Source organism: Dasypus novemcinctus, chromosome 1 (genome assembly GCF_030445035.2).
Source record: "Dasypus novemcinctus isolate mDasNov1 chromosome 1, mDasNov1.1.hap2, whole genome shotgun sequence".
Taxonomy (NCBI): Eukaryota; Metazoa; Chordata; class Mammalia; order Cingulata; family Dasypodidae; genus Dasypus; species Dasypus novemcinctus.
Genome location: NC_080673.1, coordinates 153852877 through 153863972, shown reverse-complemented (window position 1 = coordinate 153863972; position 11096 = coordinate 153852877). Strand labels below are relative to the sequence as shown.

The 11096-nt window shown below is 49.6% G+C and overlaps 1 non-coding gene across 1 annotated transcript; it reads right to left on the bottom strand.

The window, feature by feature from the left end:
* Positions 1-1042: 1042 nt before the first annotated feature.
* LOC111764677 (U6 spliceosomal RNA) lies at positions 1043-1144 on the bottom strand. The gene has a single exon (XR_002797235.1). It is a non-coding gene; the product is annotated as a U6 spliceosomal RNA (small nuclear RNA).
* Positions 1145-11096: the final 9952 nt, after the last annotated feature.

The window sequence follows — 11096 nt, the reverse complement described above, 5'->3', positions numbered from 1 at the left end:
GCACTGTTCTCAGTGACCCCAACAGGAAAATAAAAATCTCTCTCCTCCAGGAGCTTCATTCTAGCAGTGAGATTCAGACAATAAACGTTCAGCTTGTTTCTTTAGATCGCATGGTAGGAAGTGGTAAGTGCTATGGGAGAATAAAAGAAAATATAACAGGGTAAGGGGGTTGGGATTTCAGAGGGCCAGTCAGGGTTTTGTTGTTTTAAAATGAGTGAGAAAGTATCATTTGAGCCAAGACCTGAAGGTGAAGAATTAGACATATGGGCTTCTCTGGAAAAAGTCTCAGCAAAGGGGAAGATCAGTGCAGAAAAGGGCCAAACCAGCAAGGAACAGAGCGAGCAGGTAATAGAAGAGAAGTTCATAGAGGCAGCCACTGGCTGGATCACAGAAAGCCTTTCAGTCGTTATAAGGTCCTTAAGGCTCATGCTTAGACTTGATGTGATTTGCATCTTTAGAGGATCCTTCTGGTTGCTGGGTTGAGAACAGACTGGAGAGGCAAGTATGGGCAGTAGAAGCCCCGTCAGGAGGCCGTTCAAGAGGCTATAATGGTGTTGGCTTTGACCAGCGTGCTGGTGGTGGGAGTGTTGAGAAGTGGTCAGTTTCTGGATATGTTTGCAGGCAGAGCCATGAGGGCCTCCTCATGTACAGAGGGGGAAAAAGAAGAAGGGAGGAGTCAAGGAAGATTCCAGGGTTTAGGTCTAAGTCACTAGAAGATGGAGTTGCCAGCAACATAGACATGCTGGTATGGCAGTAGCTGGAACCCTCTGCACCCTTTTGTCCTAATTGCCAGTGCATCTTCCTGCAAGTGTAAAACTGAGGGTTGAGGGAAAATTCTGAGGTGATCCCACTTGGTGACTACTAGGAGGGACAAAATTATCCCACTTATTTCTCTAGACCTTAGTTTCCCTGGTTGTAACATGAGGTGGATCAGCTGAATAATGATGAAATTCCTTTCCAGTGATTAAATTCAAGAATCTAGATGCTACAGCTAAATTCTCACACTTCTCAAGATTTAGGTTTAGTTAAATAACCTATATTGAAAAATAAAGAATGCTTCACAAATTTGCATGTCACCCTTGCATAGGAGCCATGCTAATCTCTCATTATCATTCCGATTTTAGTATATATGCCACTGAAGCAAGTACTCAAGGTTTCTTTTTTCTAAAAGCAATTTTATTGAGATATATTCTATACCCTACAATCTATCCAAGGTGTACAATCAGTGGCTTTTAGTATAATTATGGTGTTGTGCATTCATCACCACAAAAAAATTTTAGAACAATTTCATTACTCCAAAAAGAAAAACTCCACACTCCTTAGTAGTCACCTCATATCGAGGTTTCTTTTTTATTTATTTTTCTTTTTTTAATATTTTTTAAATTTATTTTTAAAAGATACATAGATCACACATAATGTTACATTAAAAATACTGGAAATTCCCTTATGCCCACTCCCCACACACACACACCCACTTTTCCCACGTCAACAATTTCTTTCATTAGTGTAGTACATTCATTGCATTTGAATGAATGTATTCTGGAGCACTGCTACATAGCATGGATTATAGTTTACATTGTAGTTTACGCTCTCTCCCATGATATTTTTTTCTTTGAAAAAAATCTTAATAAGGAAATTCAGCCTTTAAAGATATCCTTTTCAATTTAAAACAAAGTTATTTTGAGTGTGAAAAAAGAATATTAATAAGACAGCCTTCTTTTTAATAGTTATGTCCTGCAATTGTTTACACAGTACCCTTTTCCAGGGAGGCATACGGCTGATCAGGAAATATAATTCCTTTGTCATATTCAATTGGAAGTTTGGCTCACAAGGTTAAATTACAGCACACATTTGAGCTGCGGTGAAAATGTTTCCTTTCACTTTAATGGGCCAGGGGAGAATCAGAAAAAAGAACATCTGGTTCCTGTGGGTTCTTACTGTCTTTCCCCTAATGCTTTTTCATTTCCCCTTGACAACAGCACTGTTGATAGCGTTGGTCCAGGAAGAAAAGAAGTCTCTAGGAAAGGATGAAGACAGAGCAAGTGCCTGGTTCTCACAGCCTAATGTATGAATGAGAGGAATGTAAAGTAATGTACAAATTAATTTAATACAAATCCATGAATAAATTAAATCCATGGACAATCTCAAACGTTATAGCTCAGAAACACATCTCTTCTTCCCTGCTATATTCCATCAGAGCTGGAAAAGGATGCTAATCATAATAATAGCTTATATGGATCAAGTGTTAACTATGTGCCAGACATTGTGCTGAGAGTTGTCATGACGTTGTAACTCATTTAATGCTCAAAACAACCCTATGAGAAGAGTGCTGTTACTATTGTCATTGTCAGAGAGAGGGGAATGCCTTCTGTCCCAAACCCCAGCTCAAGGGTGCAGTGAAGAGGTTGAAGTTGGGCGTGGAATGGATTTTCGTTATCCCCAATGCATTATCGATTACTATCATTGCTTTTTAAGCTCCTCCATGCCCCTCTGCCTGAGGGCACATGCCAAAACTTATGTTTTTATCACCAGCATTTTGCAAAGAGTTGACTCAGGAACAGAAAGACCGGTGGAAGCTCCGCGATGAGTTAGCCTACCTTGTCCTCGCAGTTCTCCAGCGCCTAAAGCAGAGCCTGGTGTACTGTTGGTGAACCAAAAACGGTAGCTGAGTTCATGGACTGAAAGATGATCTACACGGCGGGCGAGGGGGAAATGGGGGCAGGTGAAAGGGGAACCCTGAGGCGACGCTCCCAGAGCCCCTCTTCTCAGCTCGTGGGTTTGGCCATGCCAAGACCCCGCCCGCCACCCGCGCGGTTTCCAGGGCACGCTCTGCCGCCGCGGCAGCCGCTGCGCGCAGCGAGGCACCCGCCTGGAGGCCCCACGCAGCGCCGCCTCGCACACGCACAGACGGGACACAAACACGAACGCTCGCACGCCCGCTCACTCGTCACGCCCACCCTCGACCACGCGTACATCCGTGCACCCCCAGTCTCTCCTATTCTCGCCTTCATATGTGCACACACTCACACACCCCAATTCTCACACACCTTCACCCTCACCCACACACTCACACGCGTCCACGCACACGTCCCCACTCAGATTCACACTTCACTTCGTCACACACTTGCAGAGCCAGTCGTTCACACACGCTCGCGTACACACTCATTCTCGCGCACGCACTCTTCACACGCGCGCTTGCGCACACGCAGACACGCGCAAAGTCTCCTGTACACTCACGCTTACGCATGCGCACCTGTCGCGGCCAGAACATTTGCCCGCGAAGACGCGTGTGTGTTGGGGGGGCGGGGGGCGTGCTTTGCTGTTGGGGGTGTTTTCAGGCTGTGGGCTCAATGCAATCGTTTAGATTCGCCTCGTTTTCCAGTGACAGTTATGTTAGCCGGTGACAAGGGAGACCCGGACGCGCGAGAAGGCGGGGAGGTGGCGGTTCTCGCTCTGCGGGAGCGGCCGACGCACCGAGAGCTCCTCGCTGGCTGTTAGCCCCCGTCTGGGGAGCGGCCTCGCCAGCGTCTCTCAGGTTCCATCTCCCTCGTGCTCGCCCTGGCGCTGGGTGGGGTGAGAAGGGGGACGGAGTTTGGACCAGTGCGACAAGTGGCCGGGGCCGCACCGCCGCCTGCGCTTCCGCGCTCGGTCCCCGTGGTCCGGGAGAACACCGCGCAGGCAGTTGGCGGCGAGGGTATAAGGGGAGGGGAGACTTCGCATCCGAAAGACCCGGGCTTGGGGCTTTCCTCTGCCACGTCCAAGCTTCGTGGGCTTGGATAAATCACATAGCCTTTCCGAGCCTCAGTTTATCCATCTGCAAAATGAGGATTCAGTCATTCAGCAAATATTTATTGGGCTCCTAATATATGCCAGCTCTGGGTGAGACGTTTGGTAAACGCTGGTGAATAAACAAAATGGTCCCTGTGGAGTAGCAGTGCTCCAGGGAGTACTCACCAAATGCAACGAATGTGCTTCACCGATGAAAGGGGATGTTGATGGGAGGAAGGGGAGGGTGTGGGGTATATGGGAACCTCTTATGTTTTTTAATACAACGTTTTGTGTGACCTATTTATCTTTTGTTAAAAAGACAATAAAAAAAAATAAACGAAATAGACCTAGTCTACCCCTTCACAATTTGCAATCAAGTGAGGGAGGGCCCCAAGCAGCAGACACGTGTTGATTATGATGAAGGCTTTTAAAAGAAAAGAATTGCTCTCACCCATGCCAGATATTTTCCTCATCCCATTGCTAGTCTGTACCCTTTGTGCCATATAGGCCACCACATTAGACTTGCTTTTGTAACATTTAATACATAGGAAAAGCGCACTAATCAAGAGTAGACAATAAACAAATGGGTAAATAATAAAGTGTACCCACCAGGGTTGTGGAGGGGGGGATGCACTAAACGCTTAACTCACCACCCGATGCATAGTAGGTGTTATAAGGTGATAGATTGCCTAGTGACTAAGACTCCAGGGCCTCTACATCAGACAGGTGGAGCATGATGCTAGACAGTTCCTTAGTTTCTCACAAGAATGGACCAGGCCGAGGAGTCCACTGTTTCACAGATGCAGAAACTGAAATTCTTCCACCACTCTCCGGCGACTCCTTTCAGTTCTTGCAACACTACCCCACTGGACCCCATTCCCCAGCCCCCTTTCCCAAGCCTACACCGGGTCACCCTGCAGGTCTCTGCTTGAGTGTCACTTCAGGCTTGGGTTTTGTCTATTCTCAGAGCTGCTTGCGCTTTTCTTTCATATTCACGCAACCTTTTGTAATTCACCAGCTCTGAGTTGACTCATTGATTCTTTTAAAGCACTGGAAACTCCCAGAAAGCTGGTTTTGTGCAACGGAATTCCCTGCCATGGGGTCTGGCACAAAGTAGGCTTTCAGTACACACTTTACTATCAAATGTCTGAATGAGTCTCAGAGAGGTTAAGTTACTCTGTTCTGTTCAGGTTCCAGGATGGGAAGGGGTTGGGGTAGGATTTACCAGTTATTTCTCAGCCTTCACGTGGATAAGAAACATATGGAGAGTTTAAAAAATATTCAAATATTTGGGTCCCGCACCACATTCATTAAATCAGAACCTCTAGGGGTAGGGACTGGGCATCGGTATTTTTATTAAGACCTCGGGGTGATGTTTGTTTACGATCAAGGTTGAAAACGAGAAATGTCAGATTGCTAAAATGTGGAAAGTTTCAGTCTTTTTTTGGTGACATTTTAAAAAAGTCTTTGTCGCCCCCCCTCCCCCCCAAACTAAGGGGCTATTTGGGCCCAAAGCTTTCAGCAAAACATAGGCCAAGGAAAATGGGGAATTGGTTTAAGTGTAAACAATTCAGCCTTCCCCTAATACCTCACTACCCAGAGGAAAACCACCATCTCGGAGAAAAGTAGTAAAAAGCTTTGGTAAGCATTAGAGGAACTGGACAGGGAGGGAGGTGGAGCATTTGCTTCAATTATCCGGATAATTGTACCCCACCTCTAGTCATTGTTCCTGAAATGAAACAATATTCTATTCGATACAGTTTCAGCCTTTTCAGGCGAGCTCCCCGCGGGGCCCAGCACACGCTGGGCACAGAAGAGGCGCTCAATAAATTTTATTCTGATGACAGAGGCGAGCTTTGAGGGTGGGGAAGGGATGCCTTGCTAGCTAGAGGATTTGGGGGTGGAAGAGTATTAACTAAAGTGAAGTGGGGTGCAGAGGGACTGTGTGGGCTGGATTCCGTGTCATCAAAGCTCAGCTCCCAAGCGCGAGGAGACTGGGTGTTCCTGAAATTCTGAGCCCAAATCCTCACTCCTCTCCCCCAGCAGCCTGCCTGGCACTCTTCTTCTCCCACCTCCGAAGTGAACCCTTGCGCCTCTGATGAGCGGAGAGGCGACTTCGAGTTTCTCAGAGGCCCACACGCTTCTGAATAAACCCCAGGGAGGAGCAGGATCATTTGTTGGTGGTGGGTGAGCACAGGGTCTGCAGCCTGCCCTCTCTCCTCAACGTCTCGCCCAGCCTTGCCTTGAGAGTACCCATATTGCGGCAGCCGAAGGGCCAGCCGGGTGCCTGAGCCCCCCATGACTCAGCCAGAGCAGGAATGTGGGAGCAGACCCGATCCACGGCTTTTCAAGAGCAGGGCTTCGGGTCTCTGTGCGAGTGTATTTGCTAATTGCAGCCTCGGCTTTAATGAGATTCTTTTACCTCCTCCAAGCTCGTTTGCAGGTTACAGCCTGATCTGGGGACCCTCATTTTCCACTCTGGCTACACATCCTGTGAACAATCGCCTCGTCGGCGCCTGAAAAGAGAGCGAGCGCCCCGTTTCTGCTGAATGCACGTCTCAGTTCATCCAAGGCCGGCGGGCTTTTGATGCCTACAATGAAAGTTACGCCCAAAGAGTGTCTCTTTGGTCAGATCGACAACGCTTGGTTTCACGTTTGCAAGTTAAACCGACAGAAACCCGGCCGAAACTCCCACGCCAGACGCCGGGAACATTTTCCTCCGCCCAGCTCAGAGCAGAACTGGGGAATAGGTCTGGGCAGGGGGAGAAAACAAGGGAGGGGAATCTTGGGGGGTGGGGGGGCATGGGAGAAGAAAGTCCTGATTCCCAGCCGCCATCTACAAGAAGAAAGGGGGGTGGGGGAGCATTTTTCTCCAGCATTTCTCTTCTGCTTTATTTTTTTTCCCCTTCTGCTTTGTTGGCAGCTTTAACCAAACAAAAAAATTAAATGAGAGCGTTTTCTCCTTGTCTTCACCTATGTAGCTGCTTTCCTCCAGCCCCTGGAAATGTGACTCCTTCATAAAATCAAAATTTATGATTATTCAAATGTTGGGGACTGTGAAAAGAGAGGAAGAAAGAGAGAAAATTAATATTGCAGCTGTTCTTCTGATTAATGAGAGATAATTGCTCATGAAAAGTCACCCCTGTGGCATTTTGTTGTCTCCTGGATCTTTGTTCTTTTCCACTATTATTGAGGACTTTCTTGAAGACTAAGCGGTTCTTTTCAATTTTTGGGTATTCAGAAAGGGTTGCCTGGTTACAGAGAATGGGGAAATCTCGGGCTATATCGGGTAAGATGTGCCACAGACAGCAATATCACAATGCCACTCGGAGAAAAGGATGGATACAAGTTAACGATGCGCTTTCAATAAAACATTCATAGACTTGTTCACGCTTTGATAATGACCTCATTAAAGGGAGCTGGGGGCAAGTAAGTCCTGTCTCCTGTTTGTGTTCGGCTAACAAAACCCAGCTTTGAGATCATTCATCGCTTTGGAAACTAATATGAAATCAATGTAAGAGGAGCAAATAAATCCGAGGCGGCCGGGCCAACTCCCGGGCCGTCTGCCCTGCTCGCGGCCTCCGCTTCAAGCAGTGTGGGCAAACGCTGAAACTGAGAGAAAAGAGGGCCAGGGGTGGAGGGGGCGCTTTGGGGGGCAAATGGGGGACAAGTGGGAGTTACCACCGGAAAAACCGCTAAGCACAGCCATGGATCAGAACTCCAGGGCCTGCTGAATAAGCAAGGCTAAGTGCCTGCCCGGTACTTGCGGTGACTTTGCCGGGGAAAGGCAAAAGGAAGAAAGAGGAGAGGGGAATGTGGGGTTCAAGTCAGGTGGGACCCGGGAGTGGGAGGAGGAGGGACGAAAGTGCTGGAAGACCCTTTGAAAGCTAGAACCAAGAACTCAAATCTCACGCGTGAGCTGGAAGGTAACTGCTCACCCAAGCTCAAGTTGGAAATCCAGAGGCAAGAAGACTTAACTCTCCTGTTCTTTTTAAAGAACTGTTTGGTTTTTTTCCACCCTAAGTTAAGGGCAAGGGAGGGGGGTGTCCTGACTGGCGGGAAAGGGGGGCAGTACAAATTTGTTACCTTAGCATTTATGACACTATATTGCACTCAAGGCAGACAAAGCTGGCCGCTGTCATTTCTAGCAAGATGAAGGGAATCAAAAGATTCCACCCCATTCCCTCCCTTAAAAGAACTAATTTTCTACTTGAATTATGAAAGTAATGGCTTAGGTAACAGCCTGTACTCTGTACCCGACTGCTTAATACCAAATAAAACCTTCCACGTGGCTCCCCAAGTCGTGGCAATTAGAGCTCATTATAGGCTCATAAGAGCTCTCATTTCGGGGATTACTTAATGGACGATGAAATTTTATCAGACAGAGTCACTGAGAAATAAAATTGTGCGGCGGCGCGGGAGTGGTGGGCACACGCCCATGGTCTGCTGGCTCTCCCGGAAAAGAGGGCTGAGTTCGGAGCCCCTTTCTGCTCACTGCTGATTCTCGAAGCAGCTACTCGGAGGAAGGGTGGGACTGGGCAGAGCCAGGCGCGAGGCTGGCCAGGCTCTTAGAAGGGGCGGCTTCCTTCCCGCGGGCGGGCTTCTCGCTGGGCAGGCTTCAAAAAATGGGAGCTGGATTCGAAAAAGGAGAGAGAGAGAGGGACATGTAGAGATTATCAAAGAGAAGTAAAGAGTCAGAGAGGAGACAGAATCCACGGGGAACTCAACGCCCGAATACTGACTCTTGGTTGGCACAAGGACCCTCATGGATAAGCGGCTCAGATCCTGTCCTGCTTTGGCTTGGGCCCCACCCCGAGCCGCTGCTCCCCCCCTCCCCCAGCCCTAAGCTGCCACGTGGGCCTCCCGCCTTTCTCAAAAGTCCTTGGTTCCCGGTACAAAATGCTTGCATAGTCAGACACAAAATGAATTAGAAGCTCAAGCGTCCCACGTAATTAGAATTCTCTAAAATGAAAAGTGAAGCGCTTACTTAACACCTTGAGGATTCTTATCCACTGATGGGGGAGGTTTCTAGCACATTCATACACGAGTTTTTCCTTTAAGCACACCCAGAACCGCTGGGAACCAAACTGTGAGCCCTAAATCCACCTTGGAGCACCCTCTACCTAACCCAGAGGGGGGCGGAGTAGAGAGGGAATAATGATTACCCTCAAACACGTAAGAATACATTTCAAAGTGAATGGGTACATCACACCACCTATTTGGACAGTTGAGGCCTGGAAATAAGCCTTGCCATTTAAAAGCACTCTCAGTCTTTGAGCTCTCGAGTCTTCTTCTCCAGGAAGAAATGATACCGGGGACTGCCTGGATTCTGGGTGCTGAGCGAGGGGCCTGGGTGAAGTTTAATGTCTGCAACCGCTGCGTCGACAAACTTTGTGGTACAAAAGTAGTTACAGCTGACCTGCCCCGCGTTAAACCCTGAGACTCCTAATTGTTGTCACAAGATGTTGGATTAGCACATTTCTGGAATAGCTGTCTGTTTACACTCCCGAGACCCACCGTCCACTAACCGCTTTCTAATTGAATTCTAATCACATTCGAATAGCTCAATAACCAGCCTCAGCTGCAATTCATAAAACTTTAATTGCCATCCATAAATCCTGGGCTCCCTAGAGCTGGGCATCCCACAACCCAATTACACTTCTCTAGCAGGCACGACAGACGCATAGAGAGAATATCAGAGAGAGACAAAAAGAGAAAAGGGAGTCAGGGCCATCCCTCCAAGCGGGACGTTGGTACTCTAACTGGCTTCGGGCACTGGGCTCTTTCAAGTGGAGGGAATCTTGTGCCCACGTTCCTTAGCGCCCTCCTGAACTCAGGCCCGAAGTTAGCTGTTCTGGAAAAAGGACCCGACTTGCAGCTGCTGCTCAGCCTCCCTACCGCAGCCCTCTTTTCCACGGGGGTAGTGGGGGTGCAGGAAAAAAGGCGCCAACTCTGAGTCCTTGACTTCCAGAAAGAGCAATAGTCCCGACGTTGGCCTGCACCCTCTCCTGCATAGCTATGGGTCGCAGAAGTTTTCACTGGAAGCCGCGGTCTCTGCTTAAATTCAGAGCGCTGTAAAGCCCGCGCCACGGCGAGAGATTTCCTTTACCGAGCCACTTCTCCTTCCGTTAAGGGCCAGAATTCATTCTTTTGGGACTTCAGCTGTCCCTGAGGGGAGAGTGCTCCCACGTTAGCCTTGCTAGCTGCCCAAGATCTATAAAATGCATTTCGAGGCGAGGAGCTTGCCTGGTCCAGAGCAAAGGCCTTCCCCAGCCCCTGCCGTCTCCAGGAATGCTGGGGATCCCGGGTCCCCTCCAAATTCTTGGGATGGAGTTTGTGGGGTTGGCCCGGAAATACCGCGATAAAGTCACTCGGATAAGGAAAGGGTGACCCCTTCAACGACTCTCTGCCAAAGGGGGAGCGGCTGATTGGCAAGGAACTCAAGAAAGGGTGGTGGGTGTCAGTGTCTCCAAAGGCTCCCAGGTACAAAGGCATTTTAGACATTTGTAAGCCTCAAAATGAACATCTCAGCGCCTTCTTAGCTGAGAGAGCGCACTGTTAGCGCAGATCCTTCACTACCACTGGAATAACCTTAGCCATGTCCAAAAGCTGCAAAGGGTGGAGGTGGGGCAGGGCGGTGACCTTGGTCCTCACCGTGCTCCGGGACTGGGCAGCTGCCAGTCCACCCCCTGCACAGTCCTGTTCCGAGAGGCGGGTCTCGAACTTCACCTAGCTGTAGCCACCGCGGGGACCAAGGAGTTGGGAGTACTGGGCATCCCCATTAAGAAAGACTCAATGTCCCCACCTGGTGCGCTCTGCTGCCGGGAGAGGGTAGAGAGGGACTGGGGCTCAGGCTACGGGAAAGCGTGGAAGGCAGCTCTGTGCTTTCTCGTGAGAGTGGAGAAAGAGGAGGAGGAGGCCGGCTTCCCCGCGAAATTAACAAAACCTATACTTTGCAAAGTCTCCCCCATCCCCCTCCCGCGCGTTCTTCCCTGCCGCGCGCCCGCCCCTCCTCGCTGCTTCTGTTGTGACTCGGGCAGCCTATCCCGAGGGTGGGGAGCTGCAGAGGAGCCGGAGCCGAGCGGTACTCCGCAGCATCACGTGCTGGGGTGGGGGCTATAAAATCCCGGAGCCGGGGCGCCGGGAGGGGGACGTGAGGACCAGCCCTCTCCGGGGACCCCTTTGTTCGCGACCCAGAAGCCGGCACCTCCGCGTCCCCCAAGAACTTGACCGCGAGGTCTGCTCCGGGCCCGGGTTAGAGCTCAAATCAGGAGAGGGGAGGGAGCGCCGCGGCCGGCCCAGCCCTCCAGTCACCCACCCCTCCCGAC